General features: G+C 37.8%; 1 protein-coding gene across 2 annotated transcripts in view; it reads left to right on the forward strand.

Annotated features, from left to right (window-relative positions):
* The first annotated feature begins 2,617 nt into the window (after positions 1–2,617).
* Positions 2,618–12,415, forward strand: part of KPNA1 (karyopherin subunit alpha 1) — a 45,098-nt gene continuing 35,300 nt past the window's right edge. For both annotated transcript variants that reach the window (XM_081943241.1, XM_081943242.1), the window contains exon 1: positions 2,618–2,754. The gene's annotated coding sequence lies outside the window, so the exon portion shown is untranslated. The remainder of the gene's footprint in view (positions 2,755–12,415) is intronic.

Here is a 12,415-nt window from a genome sequence, read left to right on the forward strand (position 1 = left end):
ACTATAGTTAATATTGCTGGGGAGCTATTAGTGCTTCTCCCTTTCATCCAGTATTTAAAAAATAGTATTTTAGGATCTTCTGCCCAAAGCTCAGGAATTAACAAACATAAGGAACTTTGTGTCTCTCTTGAAATTTAATAATAGTTCTGTGTTACCTTGCATGTAATAATAGTTTAACGTTAACATTTGATTTTTAAATCAGTAAGACCAGTTCTCTAGATATCAAAAGGGGAAATATTTATGTAGTCAAAAATAAGGCAACAAGCACACAAAATTAAAATTAACATTGAATTTTAATGGGTCTATGGCAAGGGTGCAGGATATCTGAAGAACCATCTTTTCCCAATGGGACTGGCCCATCCCACTTGTGCTGGCAGAAGGGGCCTACTTTGCATCTCATCAGCCAAGGAATTTTAGATGATGAGATCCAGGATATTCCAGCTTTTTGAATATATTGTTGCAGGTGGTAAGATTCCCCCACCCCACCCCATCTCTCTTTTGGCCTTCAGGAAAAATATTGAAAACTTGGCTATGCTAGTTTGGAGGCATGGAGTTCTGAAGAAGCTGTTGGTTTGGAAATGGTTGGTGCATTAAGACAGAAAGCACATATTAATGTTATGCTTGTCCACCCCTACCCCATGGTTTTTAGTGGGGGGGTTTTGGGTAATTTTAATGTTTTTTATACTTGTCTAGTTATGTATATATTTTATCATGTTGTAAGCCACTCATAGTCACTTTGAACTGTGAAATGGGTGACAAATACATTTAATAATAATAAAATGTTATTTGGTATCACTGCATTAACTAGATCTATAGGATCTTGAGACTTCAAGACAGTTTTGGACTTCATTGCAGAAAAAAGGCTGCGAATAACTCGTATGGAACAGCTTATCCTTTCAGCATGTCATCAATTTGCCAGATGGGTTAGTGTGTTAGTGGCTTGCCAAAAACCATGGCAGACCTCATCCTTCCTCCTGAAGTTTGGTCCACCACTACTCTCCTGGTCTTTTGCAAAGCACTGAAGAACTGGCATTTCTCACAACTGCTGAGATAAGACAAGGTGACTGAATATCAGAAGCTTGACATAGCACCAGGTTTTTCTTTAATGTGTTAGGTTATCATTTTACTATGGTTTTTGTGTTGCTGTAATTTTAAACTGAAAGCTGCCAAAGTTTGTTATAAGACGGGCAGCTATATAAATGTTTCAAATAGAGTTTTTCAGCCAGGAGCTGAACAGGAAAAGTACAGCCATATTAATACTGAGACCACAGGATATCAACACTCTGGACTGCCTGGTAGGCTATTGTAGTTAGTCTTTCCTGTTGTACCATAACTAGAAGATAATGCGGTGAGATTGTTTGGCATCTCAGTTCTTGTCTTCTAATGTCCAACAGAATTCTATCTTGTTCTGATCATCATCCATTCTTACAATAACCAGTTCAGTTCTTAGCATGGGGCAGGGAAATGTGTTGTGGCTGATGCACAGTAATGATGCAGGGATATTACCATTTAGGATAAAACTAGGAGTTGTGCTTCCGACAACCAAACGGTGTGTTTTATGGTTGGGATTTCAAGCATTGAGCATTGAATAGTGTGTTGTGGATTAGATGTAAAAACAATATCCCAAGCACCTTGTGTGTTTATAATACAACTTGGCACTGCTTTACAGGATGTTCAGAGAGAAAACACGCCCTCCCTCAAACACATTAGAAACTGATCATTTCCTCCAATAGGTTTCATATCCAATGTTTTTATTAGTTGGTGGGTTACATTAAGATTTATCCCAAGAGTCAATGTTGGAAATGTACTATTAATGCCAAAAAAAAATCCATGTTTCTTTGTTTTTGGTATAGTGTATGATGTTATTTGTGCCAAGGCTTCTGGTGGAGCCTACATAAAAATGATGGTACATGTTTTTGTGGCAGAGTGAACTGAATTTAGGGTTCATTCTGTACAAAAAGATGCAATGTATTGTTTCCCACAGAACTTGCAAAAAAAAAATATCACATGAAATAAAGTTCTATGTCAGATCTCCTGAAATGATCTTTTACTCCTTTCCCACAAATTATGCGGACTTTCCAATTAAGTCAGCTGCTACCTCTTTCCAAGATCTGTTGGATCAAGTTGCAGAATAATCATTTCAGGAAATGTGCATGTTCAATGTTCCGAGCTGCACCGCTTTTTGCAGAATCCGCTTTCTGGATTTCCTTTTTAAAATCACCGTTATTTAGGAATGCTCATGGCGCATCTGCCTGTCCTTTTTCCCCCCCTTGTAAATTCCTCTCCGTGGGCAAACCAGATGGATTTAGTTACCCTGTCGAAGGTGCGCAAAGACCAAGAAAAAAGCTGCAACCTCCTCCCGTTCAGTGGCTCCCTGAGTGAAGTGATGGATCTCTCCCGGTTATACTTTACGCCTTAGAAGCAGGCAAAGAAACGGCTCGTTCGTTACGCATCTCGCGCGTCTTACATGGGATCTTCCTTGCGGTCCCGCGGCAGGCTAGCACGGCAAACCCGCCCTCCAGGTCTCGTCAGAAGCATAGCACTCTCTTCCATACAGGCCCCTTCTCCCTAGACTTATTTACGTACAGGCGGACCGGAAGCTGCGCCAAATGGCTGGCTCAACCGCGCCTGCGCGCTGTGGCTTTTCGCACCCGGCTTCGCCTTGCGTAGAGGGAGAGGCGCCTGTGCGCGCCTTGGGCCCAAGAAGGATTTTGGTACCGTGTAGGCCGGCTCTTTAGCCGGCCGCAACAGCAGGTACTGGGGGTTGGTGGTAGATAAGTTGTGCGCGCCTGATTCGAGGGGCCGGCCTTGCCTAAGAGAGGGCGGCCGCTGGGCTGCGTTTCTTCCAGGGCTCCGAGCTGGGAGGGTGCGCGGCCTTTTGGTTGGGGGCGCCCGCAGGCTGAGCTTGGCGCCCCCCAAGGGGGAGCGGAGGGGGGGCAGGCCCCTCGAGAGGGCTGCTGCTTTTTACTCTCGGGGCATTGAGGTGGTGACTTGCGGCGCTGGAAGGTGGGGGGGCGGCGGGGGTTACTCGGAAGCCATGAAGTAGCTGCTGGACACGGCCTCCCTTCGCCTTCCAGGGTTTATAACGAAAGTTCGGCTTGGCATTTCCTACCTGGGATGATTTGATAGCGGCAGGGACTCTGCTTGGCACCTGTGGAAGATTTGGGCACCCTCTGCCCATTATATGAATCTTGGCCCTTTTTTGATAACTGAACAGAATTTTCACACCAGTCTTATTTCCTGGGGGTGGGGGGGAGAACAATCCCTGTAAATTGCCCCTCCACCTCCTTGTTCAAACGAAGCGAGTCTTGATCAAATATTTAAGAGTGGGCAGATCTTTATTTTTCTGTTAGCTATTATCATTAATATATATAGTATAGAGTATATAGTCGTTCCAGATGAGACAACCAAAATGTTTTTCTGGGAGATAACTGTATTGTAAGTAGTATCTCCTGTTGACTTGCGCATAACTTCAGAAAATTTCTGCGTAGTGCAAATAACCATTCTTGTGAGGTTCAGGTGTCAGTCAGTGAAATTCCATGCACACGGAATTTCATATCTTCCTTTCACATCCATCTTTCTTCCTGATACCTAGTTTCCTTCTTTCTAGCTGCTGATTTTGGATTCTTCCAGAGTCAGAACTATATGATCGCTTTGCCAACCAACTATAAAGGTTTGACGCCATAGATATAGAAATGTTAGATATATTGATATCAAAGTTGGATTACAATTATAGATGGGTATTTTGTCCAGTTGCACCCATTCTGTTACAAAGTGAATTTCCCTTCCACAAAAGATCAAGTACAAGATTTAGGCATTCTCCAATTCAAAGGAGGACAGTTCAATCACTATGACAATGATTGATATATTTTTGATCTTTTTTCTGTTTTGGAATTTTTCTGTTTCTGACACAATTTACCAGGAAGTTTTTTCCTTTAATTATTTGCTTGCACACACACACACACACACACACACACACACACACACACACACTTTTCTCTTTGTTATATTGTTGCTTTCCTGAATTGTTTTTTCTTATACTACATTGTTATAAAACTGAGAATAAGTTGAATCTGTTAGGGTGAGTATGTTCTCACCAGATTTAAGCTGATCCCAACTATCTTCTTTCTGCCTGCCTTACCATGTCTTATCGTCATTTCAAAACGAAGGCCAGAAGACAATAAGTCCATTTCTATCTTAGTGTCTGGATTTACATATGTCAGTGTCTTTGATTTTGTTTATAGCAGTTTGATTATAGTATGTTTATTGAAATACAAAATGCCCCCAGAACTGACTATGCCCATTCCAGTAACATATTGTCATTATTCTCCACAGCACATGGAATCTTTTTTTTAAAGAAATTGTGATGTGTGCCACACACAAAAATCCTAACCCTGTACTAACTCTAACCCTGTACTGTTTCCAAGTGAAATTCAACATACTGGTATTTACAAAATTCTAAACAGTTTACATTCATGCTACAAGTGGTACGTCCCTTTTGGTACTTACCTACTTATACTTTAAGTTCTTCCTCCAAGGTTCTTATGCTGACAAATCAGAAGTACCCTGTTCCCTGGTGTTGCTTCATTTAAAGAATATTCTGCCCAAGAAGATCACTTAAAATATTTGCTGTGGTACTTTGGTACCATGCATTTTCCCAGTCATTCTAACAATTTTAGCACTTTAGATAGTTTTATTGCTTTATTTTAAAAATGTAGAATGGGGAATCAGTTTATTTTTTTAAAAAATGGATTTTAAAATTATGTTAAGTTATGATATGTTTATATGTGTAAACTGACATTTACATATACCAACCATACATCAATTGTATCTTTGTACTTGTTTATCTCTCTCTAGCCACATGTCCTGTATGTTCCTCAGGAACCAAATGTGGCCATTGAGCCAGACAAGGTTGCAGATGAGTTGTTTATCCAAATAAAGTTGGGACCGTCTGATAAAGTACCTTACTTGCTTATATTAAGCATATGAGAACAACTTTGACCCAGTTAGTGGATAAAAAATGCAAAGATAATTTATTTATTAGATGCATGCTAAAATACTTCAAGTTCAGAAAAATATGGAATATTTTCTTTTAAAGCTACGATTCTTACATTTTCTTTTATAATGATAATAGCATATAGAAGAGGGAGTCAAACTATTCTCCAAGGCACTTGAGGGTAGAACAAGAAGCAATGGGTGGAAACTAATCAAGGAGAGAAGCAACTTAGAACTGAGGAGAAATTTAATCAGTGGAACAGCTTGCCTCCAGAAGTTGTGAATGCCCCAACACTGGAAGTCTTTAAGAAGATGTTGGATAGCCATCTGTCTGAAATGGTATAGGGTTTCCTGCCTAGGCAGGGGGTTGGACTAGAAGACCTCCAAGGTCCCTTCCAACTCTACTATTGTATTGTATTGTTCAACATAGATATGCCTGTAAAATGCTACTTGGGGATAAGGAATAGATAAGAGATAGAATATCTAAAATATTCCCTAAGAATGGAAAAGATAAAACTACTTGATGTTCATGTTCTTATAGTAAATGCAGTAACCAGCCATGTAGTTCTGAAAAATATTTCAAATATTTATATTGGAATCAATTTCCATTTCAATATTGTACAAGTGTTCAGTATATATAAAGCTGAAGTATTTTTCAAAGTGCTTGTGCTATTTATTTTCAGAGCATTGCCAAGGAGACATGAAGGAATTCTTCAGATTGCTGTTTTTAATTCCCGCAATACGTTTTGGGTTTAACTAGATGTTTTATTCCATCTCTCTAGCTGTAACTCTATCTATCTATCTATCTATCTATCTATCTATCTATCTATCTATCATCTATATAATGTGTGTGTGTGTGTGTCTGTCTGTCTAATTCACAACAAAAACTATTGTAATTGATTAAATAGAAGTGATCTTAATTAAGGACATTCTCTGAACTCATTACTTGAAGATACCATATTTTTATCTTCCCTCAACTGATATGGTTTATGTTTCTGGAATGGTAGCTCGGGGGAGGTTGTTTCTGTTTTCTTTACTGTTCTTGGCCATTCTATTAAGTATTTTGATTCTGAAATGATAGTCTCTATGTTTCCCCCGTCCACTGGAATTATTCCAAAACACACTAGTTCTGTCCGTGCTTGTATAAGAATATCTAAGTGGAACTTCCTAGTGAGTAAAATGCAAATGTTTTTTCTGGATGCTTCTAAAAACTTTTTAGAAGATTCATTAAATTTCTTAAGTTCTTAATTAGTTGTTTTGTCTTATGGTATTACTATGTAAGTACCCTGTTCTGGTAAATTTTGTTTTAAAGCAAGGCATGTAACTTTTGTCAGCTTGTCGATTTCTTCAGGTTTTATATCATAGGGTTGAACTCCATCAGTAGGCAGAGTAGATCTGTTTTGGAGAATTTGGGGTGAAATTGATGCTTTAAGGCCTAGCAACATTTCTTCTAGTTGTACCTGTCTACTGTGAGACGTTTCATGGACAGCTCAATGAATGCTATATAGGCTGAACATTTTTGCCAGTTTAATTAATAAAGTTTATTTCAAAATAAAGATACAATAGAAAACTTCATTTGGATTTATAGGACACCTCAGATAATGTTTAACAAAGGTTGGTTATAATTACCTTATTTGGCAATGCACTTCTGTAGTTAGAAGATTAACTCACATGGCCTCGGCTTATCCTGTGATTGACATATTTTGGACTATTTTCTACATATTATGTACATGATTATTAATAGAAAGCCTGTGTGGCATAGTGATTTAGCATTGTAGAGAATTCAAGGGTACACTTTCATGGACACTCATAGAGTTTTTTGCAACCAAGGTTAGGAGGGATGTTGTTTAACAAAGATTAAAATAAGGAGAAATTCTCAAGTAAGCTAGCTCAGGCCCATGGAGAAAAGATAGGACACAAATTTAGTAAATAAGTAAATGATCTTGCTTATCAAGAGTTCATATACATCCTTGGCTGTTTTTTTATAAATTTGGAGTTTATCAAAGCACCAAGAATTGTGGAGTTCTTGCACAGGGAAAGTAGTCAAAAGAATAAATGCAATAATAGATACATACCGTATATATTAGGATTTTTGAAAGATGTAGAAATAGCCTTTTTTCATTTTCTCTCTCTTTTGGACAGACGGGTGAATAAGAGGATTTTCAAACAAGTTGGCACACACTTTTGGAATTTTTCTGTTTCTGACACAATTTTTCAGGAGTTTTTTTCCTTTAATTATTTGCAATAATATATGTACATATTTTTCTCTTAGTTTGTTATATATGTTGCTTTCCTGAATTGTTTTTTCTTATACTATATTGTTATAAAACTGACAATACGTTGAATCTGTTAGGGTGAATATGTTAGTATCTCACCAGATTTAAGCTGATCCCACTACCTTCTTTCTGCCTGCCTCACCATGTCTTATTGTCATTTCAAAACAAAGTCTTATTGTCCATTTCTATCTTAGTGTCTGGATTTATATATGTCGGTGTCTTTGATTTTGTTTGCAGCAGTTTGATTGCAGTATGTTTATTCAAATACAAAATGCCCCTAGAACTGACCATGCCCATATTCTTCACAGCACATGGAATCATTTTCTTAAGAAATTGTGATTTGTGCCACAAAAAACCCCTCCTTGCTTAATTGAGTCAGTTTTGCCTTTGAGAGAAATTCATAGACACACAAATGCATTTTTTTAACTTGGATAGGAGTCACCTCTGTCTATGGAAAAGCAATAAGAGGAAGAGAAATAATAAAAGGGGGAGAACTGATGCGCCTAATTAATGAATGTTTATAGAACTGGATGACAAGTCAGGCATTCAAATACAGATTTATAGAGGAGGCTGATAAATTTGTAGATGAATTCAGAGAAAAGCTGGCATTTAATGAAAAAATATTTGGCTTTTGGTAGGAGAGACTGGGTTCTTGATTGCACATTGTAAGCTTGCAGAGATATTGGGAGTATATTGTTTAATACAATGCTAGTGGGAAAGGAGACAAATGTAGACTTTTCTATCAATCATGAAAACATGAATGAGAAAGACAAAGTATCTGTGTGTAGAAATCAGATAGCAATAGCAGTTAACTTATATACTGCTTCATAGTGCTTTACAGCCCTCTCTAAGCAGTTTACAGAGATAGCATATTATCTCCAACAATCTGGGTCCTCATTATATTGACTTCAGAAGGATGGAAGGCTGAGTCAACCTTGAGCTGGTGAGGATCAAACTGCTGGCATTCGGCAGAATTAGCCTGCAATGCTATATTATTAAGCATTTTCTAAAAATTAATTTCAATTTCTCTATTTGGTAAAAGGCTTACATCAGACTAATTCCTAGCCCAAGTCAAGTATCTGTTAGATCCCACTCTAGAACCCTCCTTCCCACTTTAGTTTATGTGGCTCTGAGCCTAAGTAAAGCTGCGTGGAAGATTAATATAGCAGATTGCTGATATCAGCTACCCATTTTATCTTTCCTTTATTGACCAGCAGAAGTGAAGTCATTTGAAAGGAAAATGATATGTTGGATCATTTTTTTCTGTGCTCATATTTGTAATAGACAAATATTTCCAGTGCCCTTTAGTCCCTATGTTTAATCTTTCAATCCTCATCAATAATTGAGGGAGATAAAAAATCATATTTTTTCTTCCACCGGAGAATTAAATATGATAGCTCAGAAGCTGATTAAACATATATATTAATACATTTAATTGGATGTAAACATGCTAATAAGGAGCTCCCGAGTATCTTAAGAGTGGTTGGGAAAAGTATATGGGATATTGATTGCCCAAGTAGCTTACCTTGCTACATTAGTCTCAATGGGTATTGACTACCATTTGAAATGGCTTGCCATAGCAAGCTATTTAATATTTGAAAGTGGTATTTTACAAAACGTTGGTGTGAGGGAACTATATCCTGCTGAAGGCTGGTTACTTCAGATTATTTGCCTGTCTTTATATTATTCCTATATAATTGTTTTGCCAAGTAGCTGTTTATACTTCTGCCTATAGAAATCAGGTGAAGAAGCCTTCAGAGCAACTGTTCAAATCCTTCCAGTGTGTACATTAGCTCATTGCTTAGCAGGATGGATAAAAACCGATCTTTAAAATTTAAATTGGATTTTTAATTTTTTAATCAAATTTATTTTAATAAAATGCTTCTGGAGTAAAAATCTATTTAAAGATAGTTTTCTATTGAAGATACATTAATAATTTAATTTATTCTGCATGAAATGGAGCTTGGTTATGTAGCATGAGGCTGTATATTCTGCAATATTTACATTATTGGTAAAGTCATTCAATGAATCCAAGTTCTACAAGCTGACAACATGCACTGCGTGATGCATTCACACAATTTACAGTAACCATGAGATAAATCATAAAACAAAGTTCAGGAATATTCTTTTAGCCCATTGTTTTGCAAATTACTCTGTTTCCCCAAAAATAAGACCTCCCCAGATGATAAGCCCAATCAAAAGCCCTCCCTGAAAATATTGCATCACAGCAGCAGCCATGAGGTGACCACGCTTACTACCTCCTGCACCTCAGAAATAATAAGACCTCCCCGAAAATAAGGCCAAGTGCTTTTGGGGGGGGGGGGGCAAAAGAAAATAAGACCCTATCTTATTTTTGGGGAAACACATTATGTACACTTCGTACTACATGAATGTTTGAAGAGAAATGCGTCTGTACCACCAGGTTCGAAGTATGAGGACAAAGGGCAACCAGTAAAAACGAAAGTGAAACCTAAGCAGCTTATAAATATAATATTAAAGAGCATCTGTCATTTCCATCATGGCAGTGCCTGTTAGCGGGCATTTGCTCACCTGGTGCCTGCCACATCCCCACCTTGATGTGTCACTGCCGCATCACCAGCCGCCCCATTAAAGTGAATGGGACTGTCGGTGAGTCAACAGCGGGCCAGAGGAGCCACTTCAGGATAGAGATGACAGTTGCTCTTTAAAAATTATGATTTAAATCAAATCCACCCTGTTGCTTAGAGGTAGCGGTAGTTTTAGTGCCAAAGACCATTTGGGAGCATCCCCTTGAATAATTTGAAATTTTAAAAGCAGTATAAGTAGAAATGTAATGAGCGATATAGTTTATTTGTCAAGGCCCTGAGGATTTAATAGCTGCCAGCTGATGTAAGACTGTAAAATGTAATTTGTAAGCTGAAGGCAAGGCTGATGAAATAAGACTGATTCATTGCAGCTAATGATGGGAGGGCCGCACAAGTCCATATATATAGGTAGCTATTAGCGGATGTTTCTTCTCAGCGTGTATTCAGTTCTCTCCTTGTGTCTGTAGTGAATGGTAAGGGATTTTATCTTCTGCATGTGTTTGCCTGTATATAGTTGTAAATAAACCATTGTTAATTGTCTTAAGGCTGTGTTATTGCTTCTGGGTGTATCACATTATACTAATCACGCTGCCAAAACTGACATTATTTGTATTTCTTATTTTTCTGGCCTAAAAGAAAAAAAATCCCTAGTATTAAAAGTCTACCGTAACTTTCAAAATAAAACGCAACAAAATAAATAAATTCAGTTTGAAAATCAATTATAGCATACATTTTGCAATGTCAAAAAAATTAAAGATACAACTATGTGTCAACTATTGGGTATGTCTAGTCTAAGGAAGAGAAGAACTAGGTGACATGATGGCTGTCTTCCAGTACTTTAGCTGTCACAGAGAAGAAGGGGTCAACCTATTATCCAAAGCACCAGAGGGCAGGATAAGAAGTAATGAGTGGAAGCTTGTTAAAGAGAGAACCAATCTAAAACTAAGAAATTTCCTGACAGTTAATTAACTTTTAAGCACCGTAATCTTTGGAGATGTAAGTGTTCCATCTCAGTACTGATGGCCTTGGGTTTTGTTTTTTTCCTTGACAAATAATAAAGCATGTTTAAGAATGAAGATAAAACATCTTTTGACTGGAGATCTTAAAGAATTTTAAAAGAGGAATAAGTCTTTTGAGAATAACGTCCCCTACCTTGATGGCCAAGGTTCTGTATAAACTGAGGAATAATCAGCATTGCCTCCATTACCACTCCAGGGTCTCCAGTGTCCCTGTTGCCCTACCTCTTGGATCTACTTTGGAAGGAGAAGTAAACCTCCATTTGGGAGAAGTTAGCAGCACATCTGTACATTTCCAGTGAAATCCTTCTCAGAGACCGCCTTTATCTTACTATTTGCGCTTAGCACTTTCTCCTAATACAGAGCTGTTCTGTTCCTGGGTTTATTAACTCTTGATAAAATTTAAATGCCATTACATTATTACAACTCTTGATCTCCTTCACCTTGGCCCTGAGCTCCATCTTAGTGATAGTGTTTATTATTCCCAGTAGTGCCAATTCTTTACATTGTTCTTCCTTCTATCTACCTTACGTTCACTGCTCATATATTTCTCTTTCAGCTTTGTTTTACTCCTAGTGTTAGTTATGGTGTTTATTTTGATGCAGTTTCCCTTGGACCCAAAATTGTCTGTTGAGTAGATTATACTTATAATGAACTCTAAAACCCACATGGAAAAAGCTTTTCTATAAATCTTACAAATCTTCATACTTTGGTCCCATACAGTATTCTGCTTTGAGGTAGTAGTTTAGTATAGTTTTTACTGCCACTATCTTTGGTCCAGGGGGCATTTCTGACAAATCCCCAGGATATTTTTTAAACCTGTGCTGCTTTTGTAATAACTGAAAGGTTAGAATGCAAACATTAAAATAATTTTAACTTAGAACAGGAGTGAAAACAAAACTAATTCACAACTGCATTGCTTGGGTTCACTGCCAAAATAGTTATTCTAATACTTTCTGTTACTATGGTGTATCTTATAGTACAAAGCTTTCCTTCATCCTCTGTTTAAACATCCACTATCTGATAAGGCAATCTGCTTAAGTGTAGAACAGCAGTAACCATTAGGGATTTTTTTCTAATGTCCATAAAAAATCCATTTCCTTGTAATTTAAGCCATTGTTCCTTGTCTTCTGGAACAACTGGACAATTCTGCTTTTTCTCTCTCTACACAGTAGCTTTTGAAGATTGCCAACATATCTCCCCACCGTTTTCTCCAGTTTAAGCATACCCAGTTTCTCCAACCCAGAACTAAGGAAAAGTTTCCTGACAGTGAGAACAGTCCACCAGGGAAACAGGTTGCCTTCAGAAGTTGTGGGAGCTCCATCACTGGAGGCTTTAAGAAGAGACTGGATAGCCACTTGTCTGAAATGGTATAGGTTCTCCTGCTTGAGCAGGGGGCTGGACAAGAAGACCTCCAAGATCCCTTCCAACTCTGTTGTTCTGTTAACTATAGTTGATAGATTTGTCTTTCCTGAACCCTAATCTTTGCCTGCTTTCCTTTGGATATGCTCCTGTTTGTCAAGTTCTTCTTAAAAAGCTTTGTCTAGAACTATATGCAGTATTT

The sequence above is a fragment of the Natrix helvetica genome (assembly GCF_964273705.1).
Source record: "Natrix helvetica genome assembly, chromosome: 2".
NCBI lineage: Eukaryota > Metazoa > Chordata > Lepidosauria > Squamata > Natricidae > Natrix > Natrix helvetica.